The sequence below is a fragment of the Anolis carolinensis genome, chromosome 2 (assembly GCF_035594765.1).
Source record: "Anolis carolinensis isolate JA03-04 chromosome 2, rAnoCar3.1.pri, whole genome shotgun sequence".
Lineage (NCBI taxonomy): Eukaryota > Metazoa > Chordata > Lepidosauria > Squamata > Dactyloidae > Anolis > Anolis carolinensis.
Window position 1 is genome coordinate 29,289,650 of NC_085842.1, and position 17,859 is coordinate 29,307,508.

At 42.7% G+C, this 17,859-nt stretch overlaps 1 protein-coding gene across 5 annotated transcripts in view; it reads right to left on the bottom strand.

Moving 5' to 3' along the window:
• Positions 1-17,859, bottom strand: part of LOC103282646 (C-type lectin domain family 2 member D) — a 35,423-nt gene that overhangs the window by 14,659 nt on the left and 2,905 nt on the right. For 3 of the 5 annotated variants that reach the window (XR_010002479.1, XM_062969537.1, XM_062969541.1), the window contains exon 1: positions 1,856-2,866. The exons of 1 other annotated variant lie outside the window; for it this stretch is intronic. The gene's annotated coding sequence lies outside the window, so the exon portion shown is untranslated. Of the gene's footprint in view, positions 1-1,855; positions 2,867-9,106; positions 9,187-17,859 lie in introns of those variants that run through there. One more of the 5 variants, XM_062969540.1, reaches the window with a different exon arrangement.

Below are 17,859 nucleotides of genomic sequence, written 5' to 3' on the forward strand. Positions count from 1 at the left end.
CCCAGTTCCTTCAAGGTCAACCCAGTCACTTCAAGGATGCCGTCCATCCATCTTGCCCTTGGTCGGCCTCTCTTCCTTTTTCCTTCCATTTTGCCCAGCATTGTGATCTTTTCCAAGCTTTCCTATCTTCTCATGATGTGGCCAAAATACTTCAGCTTTGCCACCAATATCCTTCCCTCCAGTGAGCAGCCGGGCATTATTTCCTGGAGGATGGACTGGTTGAACCTGTGGCCTCCATTCAGTCATGCCGGCCACATGACCTTGGAGGTGTCTACAGACAATGCCGGCTCTTCAGCTTAGAAACTGAGGTGAGCACCAACCCCCAGAGTCGGACACGACTGGACTTAGTGTCAGGGGAAAACCTTTACCTTTACCTAACCTGTGGCCTGAAAGACAGCAGGGAAGGGTCTGAAGAACAAGCCCTATGAGGAACGGCTTAAAGAACTGGGCAGTTTAGCCTGCATAAGAGAAGGCTGAGAGGAGACATGAATGAGAGTTATGTATAAAAATGTGAGGGGAAGTCACAGTGAGGAGGGAGCAAGCTTGTTTTCTGCTGCCCTGCAGACTATAATGGGGAACAATGGCTTCAAACTACAGGAAAGGAGATTTCACTTGAACATAGGGAAGAATTTTCTCACTGTGAAAGCTGTTCAACAGTGGAACTCCCTGCCCTGGAGTGTGGTGGAGGCTCCTTCTTTGGAGGCTTTTAAGCAGAGCCTGGATGGCCATCTGTCGGGGGTGCTTTGAATGCAATTTCCTCCTCCTTGTCAGGACTGGATGGCCCATGAGATGTCTTCCAACTCTATGATTCTATTCCCTGGGCAGTGAGTTCCACAGTCGAGATGCAGCCTCCAAGAAGCAAGTCTCGCTCTCTCATTCCCACCAACTGAGCTTGCAATGTAGGTGGGACCAAGAGAATGGCCTCTCCTGAAGATCTCAATGCCCGGGCAGGTTACTACAAGGGGATGTGGTCAGCCAAATAGCTAAGCACCATACAGTCCAATAGTAGACTGACTGGCCAACCTATGTGAAGGCGGCAATCTTAGGGTGCAACTACAAGGTGGAAGAGATAATAATAATAATAATAATAATAATAATAATAATAATAATAATAATAATAAACTTTATTTATACCCCGCCACCATCTCCCCAACGGGGACTCGGGTCGGCTTACATGGGGCCATGACCAGAACAATACAATATAACAGAATATAAAAAGGACAACAAATCATAACACATTGAACAATACAATAAATGATAATAGACACTACATTAAGCAAAATCAGAAGAACAATAAAACAAGGGCGGGCCACATGAACACTAAGTTAAAACTCGGGGTGAGAAAGGAAATAAGAGTAATAACCACGGAGAACAGGGTCATAAAGTAGTGGTACAATCTGGAGGACAGATACTGGAGGAGAGCAGCAGAGGGGATGTATGTAGTAATTACTCTCCAAAAGCACAACGGAAGAGCCATGAGATGGAGTTTGATATCACTTTAACTTTTCATGACTCAATAGGATGGCATCATTGGAGATAGATTGTGTTGAGGTACTAGCTCAAGACTTGTACAACTAGGTCCTATTCTATAATATCGAGCCCTGGCAGTTAAAGTGCTGTCAAATTGCATTCACTCTTCAGTGTGGAAGATGCACCCACACTCTCTCAGGCTGAGAAGCAAACGCCTGAAGAAACTTTGCCAAAAAGCGATCGATTCGCTTTAGGAACAAAGGAGTGCGTTGAAAGCACATAGCGAGCAACCTATAAGCCCAACTCTGGAGAGGACAGCTTCTCATTGGGGTGGGAGAAAGGCGAGGGAAGGGGGCAGGGGCCCCAAGTGAAGAAAGGCACCTACCAGGCAAGAAGGAGCGGGTTGCCTCTCCTCGCTTTGTTTGCCGCGTGGAGTCAAAAGAGAAAGAGAGAGACTTGGAAATTCAAATCTCCCGCCCGCGCCCCTTGGGAGGGGAGCACATGAAAGCGAAAGAGGGAGAGAGGGGAAGGAACAAAGTCCTTGCTGTGCACTGTGTGGCTCAGGGGGTCCCCAGACTTTTTAAACGGGGCCAGTTCACGGTCCCTCAGCTCGCTGGAGGGCTGGTCTATAGTTTTTAAAAAATCTATGAACAAATTCCTGTGCACACTGCACATATCTTATTTTAAAGTAAACAAACAAAACGGGAACAAATACAGCCTCAATGTTAATAATCATCATCACCATCATCATAAAAAAATAAAGAGGGTTGGAAGAGACCCCTTTGGCCATTTAGTCCAACCCCCTATTGCCTTTGTGCATCAAAAGCACAAGCAAAGCACTCCCGACAGATGGCCACCCAGTCTTAATGTTGTTAATAATAATAATAATAATAATAATAATAATAATAATAATAATAATAATAATAATAATAATAATTTTTAGCACTGATATCAACATGGAGTTTGGTTTGGACAAATGTTCGACAGTGGCATTGAAGAAGGGAAAAATCATTGAAAGTGAGGGCATCAATATGCCCAATGGCCAAACAATAAGGTGTCACCAGCCAGAGGCCTATAAATATCTGGGCATATTACAGCTGGACAACATCAAGCATGAACATGTGAAGACTGTGGTCAGTAAAGAATACACACAAAGGGTCAGAAAAATTCTCAAAAGCAAGCTCAATGGAGGCAACACCATCAAGGCCATTAACACCTGGGCCATACCTGTCATAAGATATACTGCTGGCATCATAAACTGGACACAGGCGGAACTGGACAATTTGGACAGAAAAACAAGAAAACTCATGACCATTCATCATTCACTGCACCCTCGCAGTGATGTTGACCGGCTCTATCTGCCTAGAAGATCAGGGGGCAGAGGATGCTTACGAGTCAAACAAGCAGTCAAAGAAGAAGAACATGCCCTGGCAGAATATGTAAAGCAAAGTGAAGAACCTGCTTTGATTGAAGTCAAAAATCAGAAACTCCTCAAAGCACAGCAGACAAAAAACCAGTACAAGAAAGCCACACTACAAACTAGAGCTGACAGCTGGCACAACAAAACATTGCATGGAAAGTTCCTTGACAAAATTGAAGGAAAAGCTGATAAGGAGAAGACCTGGATCTGGCTCACGAATGGGACCCTGAAGAAGGAGACAGAAGGCCTGATCCTTGCAGCCCAGGAGCAAGCCATCAGAACAAATGCAATTAAGGCCAAGATCGAAAAATCAGCTGATGACCCAAAATGCAGACTGTGCAAGGAAACCGACGAAACCATTGATCATATCCTCAGCTGCTGTAAGAAAATTACACAGACAGACTACAAACAGAGGCACAACTGTGTGGCCCAAATGATCCATTGGAACTTATGCCTCAAGTACCACCTGCCAGCAGCAAAGAACTGGTGGGATCACAAATCAGCAAAGGTCGTGGAAAATGAACACGCAAAGATACTGTGGGACTTCAGAATCCAGACTGACAAAGTCCTGGAACACAACACACCAGACATCACAGTTGTGGAAAAGAACAAGGTTTGGATAATTGATGTTGCCATCCCAGGTGACAGTCGCATTGATGAAAAACAACAGGAAAAACTCAGCCGCTATCAGGACCTCAAGATTGAACTTCAAAGACTCTGGCAGAAACCAGTGCAGGTGGTCCCGGTAGTGATGGGCACACTGGGTGCCGTGCCAAAAGATCTCAGCCAGCATTTGGAAACAATAGACATTGACAAAATCACTATCTGCCAACTGCAAATGGCCACCCTGCTGGGATCTACACGCATCATCCGAAAATACATCACACAGTCCTAAACGCTTGGGAAGTGTTCGACTTGTGATTTTGTGAAACGAAATCCAGCATGTCTATCTTGTTTGCTGTGTCATACAACGTCGTTGTGTCAATAATAATAATAATAATAAATCACACAGTCCTAGACACTTGGGAAGTGTTCGACTTGTGATTTTGTGATACAAAATCCAGCATATCTATCTTGTTTGCTGTGTAATAATAATAATAATAATTATAATTATTATTATTATTATTATTATTATTATTTATTTATTTCCAACATTTCTATCCCGCCCTTCTCACCCGAAGGGACTCAGGGCGGTGTACAATTGTCAACAATTTGATGCCGATACATCATTAAAAACAACAACATATAAAAATATATTACAACCAATTAAATACAGTATAAAAAATAAAACATAAAACATATGCTTAAAATCCGTTCGTCCAATATCCTTTAACTTTATCCATATAACAGTCTGGGTCGTCTTTGTCATTTATTTGTTAAAAGCCTGGGCACATAGCCATGTTTTTAAGGCTTTTCTAAAACTCAAAAGGGTTGGGGCTTTCCGTATATCTCTGGGGAGGGTGTTCCACAGCCGGGGAGCCACCACCGAGAAGGCCCTGTCCCTCGTTCCCACCAGCCGCGCTTGTGAGGCAGGTGGGACCGAGAGCAGGGCCTCTCCAGATGACTAATGATGAATAATATACATCACACAGCCCTAAACACTTGGGAAGTGTTCGACTTGTGATTTTGTGATACGAAATCCAGCATATATATCTCGTTTGCTGTGTTATACTGTGTTTTTGTGTCAATAATAATAATAATAATAGGTTTGGAATAAGAGGGTTGGAAGAGGCCCCTTGGGCCATTTAGTCCAATCCCCTTCTGTCTTTGTGCACCAAAAGCACTAGCAAAGCACCACTTAATAATTAATTATTAATTAAATAATGATTAAAATACCATTATAAACAAGCAAAGCTTTGGAAGACATTGAATGAGGCGGGAAAGGTATGCGCCTTTCCCTCTCTCATGCCACATGCACCTTTCTCAGTGGAGGAGGAGGGAGCCACCGCCACGGGGGCCAGATAAATGGCTTCGATGGGCCACATGTGGCCCCAGACCTTAGTATGGGGACCCCTGGTGTGGCTTCTTCTCAATATGTGTTGACCCCAAAAATTTCCCTTATTTCTGCTTCCTCTAAAATAGAGGAAACAGAAATAAGGAACAATGGGGTTTTTTTTTCGTGTCAGGAGCGACTTGAGAAACTGCAAGTCGCTTCCCGTGTGAAAGAATTGGCGCCTGCAAGGATGTTGGCCAGGAGATGCCCTGATTTGTTAACATCCTGTGGGAGGCTTCTCTCATGTCCCGTGCATGGGAAGCTGGAGCTGACATACGGGAGCTCACCCTGCTCCCCAGATTTGAACCACCGATCTTTCAGCCGGCACAAGAGTTTAACCCATTGCGCCACCAGGGGCTCCAGGAACAATGGTGACTTTGGTTATTACTTCCTGTTCTTCTTTTCTGTACTGTTCCATGGTTAATTTCTAATGAAGTTTCAAATAATTCAGACAACTATTCCAAATAAAGATAAAATCTACTGCTCTACACTAAGGTCCAGAGGGCTTGCCCATATTAGGGAGACTGGCCTCAGTAGGTGCATCTGGGTAAAGGTAGGTAAAGGTTTCTCCTGACATTGTCTAGTGTCCGACTCTGGGGGTTGGTGCTCATCTCCATTTCTAAGCCAAAGAGCCAGCATTGTCCGTAGACACCTCCAAGGTCATGTGGCTGGCATGACTGCATGGAGCTCTGTTACCTTACCGCAGAAGCAGTACCTATTGATCTACTCACATTTGCATGTTTTCGAACTGCTAGTTTGGTAGAAGCTGGAGCTAATAGCGGGAGCTCACTCTGCTCCCCAGATTCGAACTGGCAACCTTTCAATCAGCAAGTTCAACAGCTCAGTGGTTTAACTCGCTGCACCACAGGTGCATCTACACTGTAAAATTAATGCAGTTTGACACCATCATTGCTCAATGCTATAGAATCATTAAAGTCTTTAGCCTTCTTTGGCAAACATTGCCGGTGCCTCCATTGCATTGATCCATGGAGATTAAAGTTGTGTCAAACTGCTTTAATTCAGCACCCAGTGAGATATACTTTTGCCTTATCCAAGCCATCACACCTGTGCATGCATGGCAATAGCCCTACATGAAAATAAAAATATGAAAAGAAAGGTGTACGCTTCACAATAAGTTTTGAAGCACCAGAAAAGCTCAACCACAACTCCAGGAAATTGTCCTAAATTTGCCTAACAAATTTCTCTATGCAAAAGAATTTATCGTATTTTTTCTTCTTTTTTTTTAGTATTTTCCACAGCTTCAGAATTGCTGAAACCGTCAGAGGTATCCGAATGGACCAAGTAGCAACTGTATCCTGCACACTCTATTAACTATTCTGAAAGAACTGAAATAGAAATATTATCTACCTATATAGATGTCAAGGAAGATAAATGGGCATTTGGTAGTACAATTCCACTGTTGTCATAACACATATCATCAGATCCAGCAACAAACCTTTTCATTGGGCTGCCATATTTTGTTCATACTACTTTGTTTGATAGCAAACATGTTTTGTCAGTCTAACCTTTGAGTTCATGAATTTGCCTATTTTTCCATCCAGAATGTTTACTGTATTCTGCTTTACCTCATAAGTAGTTATTAAAATATGTAAAGTTACCTCAGTTCTGTCTTTAAAACTTCCCACTAATAAAATGCAGCCCCTGATTGACAAGCTAGGAGGAAATATGGCTCTTGAGAGAAAAAAACCTTTCCATTTCTGAGGAAGGTTTGATCCACCACGCGTACCCATTTGTGCCACCTGTTGCCTTATAGCAAGCCCATGAATATCATAGGATTTTATTTGGAATGGTAAGAGGTAGTTTACCAATTCCTTCCTCTTAAAGATAACCTACAGCACATGGTATTGTTGGTTAGCTGCCATCAAATACTAACCAGGATTGAACCTGCTTAGCTTCCAAAATCAGATGAGATCTGGTACTTAGGATACTTGGGCCCATATGAATCTTCTTAATAATTAGGAATATGATTTTTCCCTACTTTTGCAGGGTTCCTGCACCACTTACCCCGACAAATGCATGTTATATGTATGTGAATCACAAGGAGACTCTTTAAGATTATTTCCATCCCTAGTCCTCATTATGGGAGCCCCCAGCGGCACAGCGGATTAAACTACCAAGCTGCTGAACTTGCTGGCCTGAAGGTTGGTGGTTTGAATCCAGGGAGTGGGGGGAGCTCCCACTGTTAGCCCCAGCTTCTGCCAACCTAGCAATTCGAAAACATGCAAATGTGAGTAGATCTGGCAGGAAGGTAATGGAGCTCCATACAGTCATGCCGGCCACGTGACCTTGGAGGTGTCTACAGACAACACCGGCTCTTCGGCTTAGAAATGGAGATGAGTACCAACCCCCAGAGTCAGACACGATTAGACTTAATGTCAAGGGGAAAACCTTTTGCTTAGTCTTCATTATGCATACACTGTATATAGTTACATCCTGATAGAACCTTTAGACCTTTCACAGAATCTGTAAAATAAACCGTTGCCTTGATTAGAATATCAGGCATTTCCTTTGTGAAAACATTTCCTTTATGAAAATAACCCATCTTTGCTTTCATTTTATATTATAAATTTCCTGGCTGAAAATTCATCATCTATACTTTGTGGGGAAGTAATTCTTTGACTAGCACTGGTAAAATTTTGGTGAGTTTTGCTTTTGTTCACATGACCTTTTTAAAATTTCAGTTTCTTTCTATTGAAGTAGAAATTTGCAAATGATTCCCCCTCCCCACGCGCACACACACAAAGTCAGCCATCTGTATCAGATAAAATTTGGTGAAGTTGGCCACAAAAAAATCTTTCCTTGACATATCTGTAAATGACAAAGGGTAGAAAAAAGAGGGGTGACAGACCTCACTCAAGATTACAACCATGGTGTATAACCTCTTAAATTTTTTTTGGCAAATGAGGATCTCCCCACAAAAAGTTATATGAATCTACACTACCATATAATCCAGTTCAAAGCAGATAATCTGGATTTTATATAGCAGTGTAGAAGAGGCCTCATATAATCCAGTTCAAAGCAGATAATAGGAATTATCAGCTTTGATAATCTGGATTATATGGCAGTTTAGAAGGGCCTAAGAGCAGTCACATAGTGTAATATACTGTCTCAATGGATGTTAGATTTTCTTTCTTTGAAGGTTGGATGATCTCTCAAGTTTACATAGACAGTGTGCAACGATTGAACTAGATGGCCTTTGTGGTCATTTCTATAATTCTAAAAATCAGGAAAACTTATGGTCTGTTGTCTCTTTCACTGTGTAAACTCTTTCAAAGTACTTGTAATTTTATCTTTCTATGACAATTCTCCCAAGGTCAAGAGGAGTACTTTTGATGGAAAAAACATTATCAGAAGAATTTCCCCTAGTCTCTTGGAAAAGAGAAGAGTGGGTCTCCCACTTAAAAGTCTTATGATTCTTGTCTCGGGGAATCCTGAGAGGCTGACACACCACTGCATGATCCTCGTCTGTCTCATAACTACCAGCCACTCTTAACTCCTCAGATCAAAGAATCCTAGTATCAAATAGAGGTGTGCAATGCGGCTAAACTCCGTGCCATTTTCACAGTCCAGATATTGGTGTGTCCCCTGGTTCATTTTTTGGGAACCCCCCCGAATCTGAGTGGGCAAAATTCTATTTTTCAATCAGGTAGCTTTTTTTTTTTTCGTGTCAGGAGCAACCGGAGTTGCTTCTGGAGTGAGAGAATTGGCCGTCTGCAAGGACGTTGCCCAGGGGACGCCCGGATGTTTTGATGTTTTACCATCCTTGTGGGAGGCTTCTCTCATGTCCCCGCATGGAGCTGGAGCTGATAGAGGGAGCTCATCCGCACTCTCCCCGGGTGGGATTTGAACCTGGCAGCTTTCAGGTCAGCAACCCAACCTTCAAGTTACGAGGCTTTTATCCCCTTGGCCACCGGGGGCTCCTAATCAGGTAGCTGAAAGATCCATTTTCACTCTGGGAAGATCCGTCCCATTGGTGACAATGGGGAAACTTCTGACACTCCCTTTACATCGTTTTTAGGGCATCAGGCATAAGAAACCACCCTTTCTCGATCGTTTCTTCTTATATAATTCAAAAAGTCCTGGGTTAAGGCATCAGACTTAAGAAACCACTTTTTCTGTCATCATTTCTTATTAACACCCATTCAATGAAGCTGACTTAAGGCACCCTTTTTAAACACTTATTTCAATGGTAGGCACATTACCTGAAGGAGCATTGCTCAATTGCATAGTCATTTCCGACTCTTCATGACCTCGTGGACCAGTCCACGCTAGAGCTCCCTGTCGGCCGTCACTGCCCCCAGTGCCTTCAAGGTCAAGCCAGTCACTTCAAGGATACCGTCCATCCATCTTGCTCTTGGTCGGCCTCTCTTACTTTTTCCTTCCATTTTCCACAGCATCGTGATCTTTTCCAAGCTTTCCTGTCTCCTCATGATGTGGCCAAAATACTTCAGCTTTGCCTCTAATATCCTTCCCTCCAGTGAGCAGCTGGGCATTATTTCCTGGAGGATGGACTGGTTGGATCTTCTTGCGGTCCAAGGCACTCTCAGGATTTTCCTCCAGCACCAGAGTTCAAAAGCGTCTATTTTCCTTTGCTCAGCCTTCCTCATGGTCCAGCTCTCGCAACCATAGGTCACTATGGGGAATACCATTGCTTTGACTATGCGGACCTTTGTTGCCAGTGTGATGTCTCTGCTCTTCACTATTATGTCAAGGTTGGCCATTTCTCTCCTCTCAAGAAGTAGACGTCTTGGCTGCAGTCTGCATCTGCAGTGATCTTCGCGTCTAGAAATATAAAGTCTGTCACTGCCTCCACGTTTTCTCCTTCTATTTGCCAGTTATCAATAGGTGTAGTTACCATGATCTTGGTTTTCTTGATGTTTAATTGCAACCCAGCTTTTGCACTTTCTTCTTTCACTTTGGTGATAAGGCTCCTCAGCTCTTCCTCACTTTCGCCATCAGAGTGGTATATCTGCATACTTAAGGTTGTTAGTGTTTCTTCCAGCAATTTTAACTCTGGCCTTGGAATTGTCAAGCCCCGCACATCGCATGATGTGTTCTGCATACAAGTTAAATACGTTAGGTGAAAGTATGCAGCCCTGCCGCACTCCTTTCCCAATCTTGAACCAGTCTGTTGTTCCGAAGTAGCATTAGCCATTGTTTAAAAAAGATATAAATTACCTCCTTATTTTATAGCAGCTTTAGAAATGGCAAGACATCTCTACCCCACATTTGAAGCTTGTGTCACTGAGAATATAGATCACCAACAGACTGGAGCATGATCTGTCTCTCAGAAAAATGGAGGCCCAGCTTGACTAAAAGACACGTCATGGCTTTCTTCTGTTCTGACTGGCTCAACAGGCAGGGCTCATAAGGGAAACCCCCATGCAGGTGTGTAACTGCTTCTCCAGTTCCATGTGTAGCTGAATGAAACCCAAAGTAGCTGTGGTCAGCAGCTGTGTGGTATTGTCAGGAAATGATTCAAAGCTTGGAAGAACAAGCATTTGACTCCTGCCCCTGCCAACATATCTGAAGCAAGGTCAGTGTTAACAAACGAACCTGGAGGAGGAGAGCAGTCCTGTGAGGAAGCGATAATCAGGAGAAATCGTTCATAGGAGTTGGAGAAGGCTGGGGAGGGGTTTGGAAGGGGAGGAGGGAAGAGTACTTCAAAAGGGTCTGAAGGTAATAAGAAAATTAGTAGTGTTATTTTCTTTCTCTTGTGTGTAGCAGCAATAAAGCTGGCTACATCCACCTTGAAGTGTAAGTACTGGTTAATTGCTAGAAACTACCAGCAGAAGCTGACAGGTATGTTGCAGCTGAAAAAATGGTGGAGGTGCCCATGCCATTCATCTGGCCGAAACAGCCAGAGCCCATTTTGAAAAATGGATCTGTGCACAGCTCTAGTATCAAATGGACTCATGCAAAGTCAAGGACCTTATACACAGGAAATTTTAAGAGCAATTAGGAATATATTGAAATACAAGGGTGAATCCTTTAATTTCTGAGAAGCTCTAAACAAAATTGTTTATTTATTTCTTTAATAGCTAATTCCTCTGTTTGCTATGTGCCATAGAAAAGAATAGGAAAGGGTTATGGGAGAGGCAGTGGGTGGAGTTATGCAAATTCCACACCAATAGAGAGAGTCAGAAGCACTGGCATGTCTGTGGTGGAGGAAAAACAGAAAATCTAGGATGAAATTGTCCCAGTATGAAAGCCTTCACTTGGGTGGTGGGCAGTATGGTGTTTGTGGAGAACATTGGCAGGGCTCTTGGACATGTTTACGGTGCTCTCTATAACCCACAATGTCAGTGGATGGAGGTTCTTTGATGTCTCCTTAGTGGGAGCTTGTCTGTGTAAGTGGACACCCCAGCCACACACATACATATTTTCACTTCCATTATGTGTATAGATATAAGAACTTTTGTAGTAATGTATTGTTTAGATTTTATGATTACACCAAATCTGGTGCTGAAGAGGTTGTGGATGAGGCCTGCGTACCAGCAGGGGGAAATATAAGCCTTAACCAGTAGGGTCAGAGCAGATACTGTGAGGGTCAAAGACCAAAGAGTGTAGGATAGGGCCAAAGAAGGGCTGAAAAGAAATGGAAGAAAAAAATGTGTCGTGGGTTTCAGTCCAAGACAGGTAGTCTGGTTACAGAATAAAGAAAGATAGAAGCTTGGCTGTTGAATAATGAAATGGAGAGAGAAAGGGTTTTGTGAAAGTCTGAAGAAAGAATTTATGGGAAATTGTCCAAGTCTGAGGGTTGTTGTATGTCTTTCGGGCTGTGTGGCCATGTTCCAGAAGTATTCTCTCCTGACGTTTCGCCCACATCTATGGCAGGCATCCTCAGAGGTTGTGAGGTATGGATAAACTAAGTAAGGAAAGGAAAGAATATATATCTCTGGAGAGTCCAGGGTGTGGCAAGAGTCCTTTGTCACTGGGAAGCCAGCATTAATGTTTCAGTTAATCACCCTAATTAGCATTGGAAAGGTTTTGTCTCTTGCCTGGAGACATCCTTTGTTCAGTCATTAGCTGTCCTCTGCTCTCAGAGTGTTGGTTCCCATCTACTGTTTTGATTTTAGAGTTTTTTAATACTGGTAGCCAGATTTTGTTCATTTTCATGGTTTCTTCCTTTCTGTTAAAGTTGTCCACCTGCTTGTGGATTTCAATGGCTTCTCTGTGTAGTCTGATATGATAGTTGTTGGAATGGTCCAGCATTTCTGTGTCCTCAAATAATATACTGTGTCCAGGCTGGTTCATCAAGTGCTCTGCTATGGCTGATTTCTCTGGTTGAATTAGTCTGCAGTGCCTTTCATGTTCTTTGACTCTTGTTTGGGCGCTGCGTTTGGTGGTCCCTATGTAGACTTGTCCACAGCTGCATGGTATCCGGTAGACTCCTGCAGAGGAGAGAGGATCCCTCTTGTCCTTCGCTGACCGTAGCATTTGTTGGATTTTCTTTGTGGGTCTGTAGATAGTTTGTAGGTTATGCTTCTTCATCAGTTTGCCTATGCGGTCAGTGGTTCCCTTGATGTATGGTAAGAACACCTTTCCTCTGGGTGGATCTTTGTCTTGACTCTCATGGCTTGTTCTTGGCCTTGCAGCTCTTCTGATGTCCGTGGTGGAGTATCCATTGGCCTGTAGAGCCCAGTTTAGGTGGTTTAGTTCACTTTGGAGGAGGTGAGGTTCGCAGATTCTTTGTGCACGGTCTGTCAGGGCTTTGATTGTGCTCCTTTTTTGACTTGGGTGATGGTTGGAGTTTTTATGAAGGTATCTATCTGTGTGTGTAGGTTTTCTGTAAACTGTGTGGCCCAATTGTTGATTGGGTTTGCGGATGACCAGAACATCTAGAAATGGCAGTTTTCCTTCCTTTTCTTTTTCCATGGTGAATTGGATGTTTGGGTGGATGCTGTTAAGATGGTCCAGGAACTTGCCGAGTTCTTCCTCTCCATGGCTCCAAATTGTGAAGGTGTCATCTACGTATCTGAACCAAACAGTTGGCCTGTTTGGTACTGTTTCTAGGGCCTGTTTTTCAAAGTATTCCATATAGAAATTTGCTACTACTTGTGATGTCTCATGGGCCTTGTAGTCCCGTTCCTAGTACTATTGTGGCAGATGAGGAGGAAAACATGGGATTTCCACCGGTTCAGCCAGAATTGGAGCCCCTGCACCTGGAGGATGTTTGCCCTCAAGAAGTCAGCCAAACAAGCCTTGGGCAGAATTCTCCCCCGTTTTCTCGAAGGGACAATTATAATAGAGATAGAGGAACTAGGGAGGCGAATCGCCGGAGCGCCAGAATCGCAGCCAAACAATTAGATGATTAGGTCTGCTTCCCTTGGGAAATTCTAAGGAGTCATGCATCTGGACACAGTTTGGGTTTCACTTCTTGTTCTCCAGGGAAAGTGTTCCTTGGCGGGAAAACAAGATCCTATATAGGTGTTTTGCCGCAAGGGGAAACTTGCGGAGTCAACTCGTCAGCTTGAGGAGTGAGATCGTGTGTGGACTACGCAACTCCAGTTCCTTGATTCCAGGACCAAGTTCCAAGCCTGCCTTGTTTCCCCGGACCTCACCACGGATCTTGTTCTTGCTTCTTGTTGCCTCGTATCAAGTCTTGTTTGCCAAGGATCTAGTTGTTTTCCAGTCTTGTTGTCAAGCTCCAATGGACTAAAAGACCCTGTCATTTCCCCACACTATTGCTCGGCAAAGTGTGTGTTTCGGTTATTGGATTATAACTTTGGACCTTAATATCACATATTGGACATTATTTTCCTGGACTATATTTGACCTTTCTTGAAAGGTCTATTCCTGAACTTTACTCTTCACTTGTTTTTATTGACTTTATATATTCCTTTAATAAAGATATTAGATAGAATCCGGCCTCTGCGCTTGGTTGTTGGTGCTCCGTAGCCTGGGTCCTGACACTACTGGGCTAAGAGGGCTCCCCATGGCCACTCCATCCTTCTGTTCATAGAATCCAGTGTCCCACTGAAAGTAGTTAGTGGCGAGGCAATGGTGAAACAGGGCTGTGATGTCTTCTGGGAAGTTTTGTTTGATTAGTGTGAGGGTGTCAGCTACTGGGACCTTGGTAAATAGGGACACCACATTGAAGCTGATCAGGATGTCCTTGGTGCTTAGATTGAGGTTGCTGATCTTTTCTATGAAGTGTGTGGAGTCCTTGATATAGTGTGCAGTGAGCCCAATGTGGGTTTGTAGCTGTGTAGCCAGAAATTTTGCCAGGTTGTAAGTCGGCGATCCAATGGCACTTACAATGGGTCTGAGTGGGATGGAGTCCTTGTGGATTTTGGGGAGTCTGTAAAGCCTGGGTGGGAGGGCTTCTGATTTGCATAGCTGTTGGCGTATGTCAAAGTTAATGGAGGAGTTCTTGATCAGAGTGATCGTTTTTCTGATGATTTTGTTAGTAGGGTTTGTTTCAGTTTCTTGTAAATTGTGGGATCTAGAAGTTGTCTGATTTTTTCTTTGTCCAAGTCTTTTTCCAATAAAAGGGAACAAAGATGGAAAATGATGTGATAAGTAATGTAATTTTATAAAGCCTTTAATCTTCTCCACCAAAGGGTGCTGATGTTTCCGAAAACCAGAGTTCCAAGGATTCCATAATACTGAGCCCTGGCAATTTAGGTGGTGTCAAACTGCATCCATTATACAGTGGTAGACATGCCCTGAGTAGCTCTGTGGTCTATCTATTCTATATCTGGCAGTTTTGTTTCTGTATTTACTGGTTGCAGCTGCTTCCAAAAAAATTCCCTCGGCTGAATCACCAACAGACATCTGGAGCCATTTGTGCTGATGGTCATTCACTTGTAGTCATGACATACCTATATGTTTACTGAGCCCAACAGGGGCAAGTCATTTAGAGCCATTTTGATGTTAAATTTTGATGTTAAATTTAAAATGATTGAAGTAAGTTGAGGGGAAAGAAAGAAAGTGGTAGGAGGAGATATAAACTGGGATATTTTGAAGGCAGCTGAAAAAGTGGGACAATGGAGGGAAGCAGAAGATTATGGGGAAATGAATGATGTAGGACCCTAACTTCCTCCCACCTTGGACCTTGCATATAAGCACACCTCAGTCTTGTATAGATCTGTTCAGGAATATGTTTGAGTAGAAAATAACTTCCTACATTTACAGTTCCACTCTTTGTAATAGCTTCCTTGCCTGTTCAGATCCATGCAACACTTTCCTACCTGCACCACTTGCCTCAACTTTATTCAGAGTGTGAATTAATAAATATACTCTTATCTCTAGTGACTGTCTGGAGATAGGAGGAAAGGAATGTATGTGCAGATGAAGAGTTCTGGTGGGCTGCCTCCAGTCTCTGGGGCAGATGTCCCCCATCTTTGCCATAGGCTCTTCAGGTAGGATTTGGCAAGCTGGAATTTGTCCAGAGAAAGGTGACGAAAAAGGTAAAAGGTCTGGAACCCAAGTCCTATGAGGACCTGCTTATGGAGCTGGGTATGTTTTGTTTGGAGAAGAGAAGGTTGAGAGGGAACATTATAGCCATGTTTAAGTATTTGAAAGGATATCATATTGAGGAGGGTGTCGGCTTGTTTTCTGTTGCTAGAGACTAGGATATGGGACAAATTGCAGGAAAAGATACTCTACCTAAACATTGAAAAGAACTTCCTGATGGTAAGAGCTGTTCAATAGTAGAATATGCTACATCAGAATATGATTTCCTTCTTGGGAGATTTTTAAATAGAAGTTGGATGGCCGTCTATCAGAGATTTTATTTATCATATCCGAAGCGAAACTAGGGTACAGTTGTAATATATTTTAAAACACAAACAGAGTTTAAAACTTGGCATTGTACTAAATGTCCTTTGACCAGAAGCTGGCCACTTGGAGTGCCTCTGGTGTTGCCATAAGAAGATCCTCCATTGTGGTCTGTGGTTTGCTTTCTCCACACTCGCACGTTGTGGACTCCACTTTGTAGCCCCATTTATCAGAGATGCTTGATTGCATATTGCTGCATAATACAATGGGGTTAGAGTGGATGGCTCTTGGGTCTCTTCTAACTCTGTGAGTCTACCATTTATCTTAACCTCTCTTTTTCCTTTTCCCCCTCTTGTACATCATTTGCCTTTCTTTCACAGTGCTTTTCTCTTCTGGACCCCTGTATGCTGTATCCATCCCTCTTTATTGACAACTTGTCCTATGGTTTGCACCATCCTTCAGCTGGCCATTTCCTGGACCTCTAAATGCCATCCCTGCCACCAGGTTTATATGATTAAAAAGCAGCGCTAACTGGCTGGTGTTTTTCTCCATTTGTAAGACTTGATTTTAAGTGCTAGTGACACTTTAAAGGAGGACAGTGGGAACTTAAGGAGCAAGGAAACCCACTGGGTGGCCTTGGGTAACTCACACTCTTTTAGCCTTAAAAGAAGGTGAATGCAAACTCTCTTTAAAATATTTCCAAAAAACCACACCTATGACAGGTTCAGCTTAAGGTTATCATATGACATAAAGGACTAGAAGACAACAACAACTCACGTGGTCTCCTATACAAAAACCTTGCTTCTTTATCATAACCCTTGTCCCCACAACACATGACAGATGGAGTAAATGGCTCTCTGCTTTAAAAAGATAACATAAGCAAACAAGCCCACTGAAAAATGATTATTTCAGATGTATAAAAACAACAAATTATATTTATTTTCCCCTCTGGTGCACATTATGGGATAGATTATAAAATTTGCACAGCTGCTGAGCTCTGAAAAAACTGTTCCATATAGGATCATTTTAGCCAGTGTTTTTCTGATAGATCTGAAGATTATTTGGGTATAGAAGCAGCAGAGGAAGGGGTCATTTCCCCCCTCATCTATTTCCCCACTACCAATTGCACTCCCCCAAATAGCTTATTCTTTTGTTCGGTTTCCAACCTGTATTGTAACCCTACCTGGGTGTGTGGGGAACAATTACTAGGAGCAACGTGAATATGAAAACAGAGGGCCAGGTTGAAATGAGAAGATAGAAACCTTAACCAACCAGTGGAAATATCTTATTAAGCCCAGTTCTTTTGGAATCGGAAAGCATATTTTTATATTATTTTGTCAGTCAGTGTAGAGAGAATATTGATCAAGATGGGCCAAAGTTTGGATCTAACATCTTAGTAGAGAAACCTAGATCATTTTGATGCACGTGTTCTCTGAAGGCCTTCTTCAGGGAGAGGATATGCCCTATAACATTTTACAAATGAAAATTGTGATATGAGCCCCAAGCAATATCAGAATGTGATCAGGATGACAAAAATTATAAATGAGAAAAATCTAGTGGTAAGGATAAGTGAAACCATGGATAACAGTCCATACTTTTGTACTTTGCAGTCAGTTCAAAGCAATTGAAAAAGCTAAGAAAAAGAGGGAGGAGGAGACAGAAACTGGGACATTTTAAAAACTGCTTAAAAAGTGAGATAGAAGAGAATTATCCTGTTAAATAGAAACAGTTGGAGGATATGGGGATATGTGCAAAAAAAACCAAACAAACCCAAAAACCCCACACACAAACACTGCAAATCTTTCTGAACCAGGAATTCTGAAACCATTTAGTGGACAACATGTTTGAGAACTGAGTTGCCAAGAAGAACAGCTAGTAGATGCCAAGATATGTGTTTTGCAGTTTAATTGAAGAACATCAGCTACATTCCCGGTTGGTGAGTTTCCAAGGGCATTCCAGATGAGCTGAACTGGAAACTATTTATATGGAAGGCACTGAAGCCTTGACCCACCCCTGCAGTGAATTGTGGTATAGTCCTGAGAGAGATTGTCAATAGGTTGAGTATCCCTTACCAGAATTGTGAAATCTTAAAAAATCCCAAAATTGTCCATGGTGGGTGGCTAATATGATGGCACCCTTTCTTTTGGATGGCTCAATGTACATAAATTTGATTTCATACACAAAAGTAGTACAAATAATGTGTATAAAATTACCTTCTGGCTATGTGTCT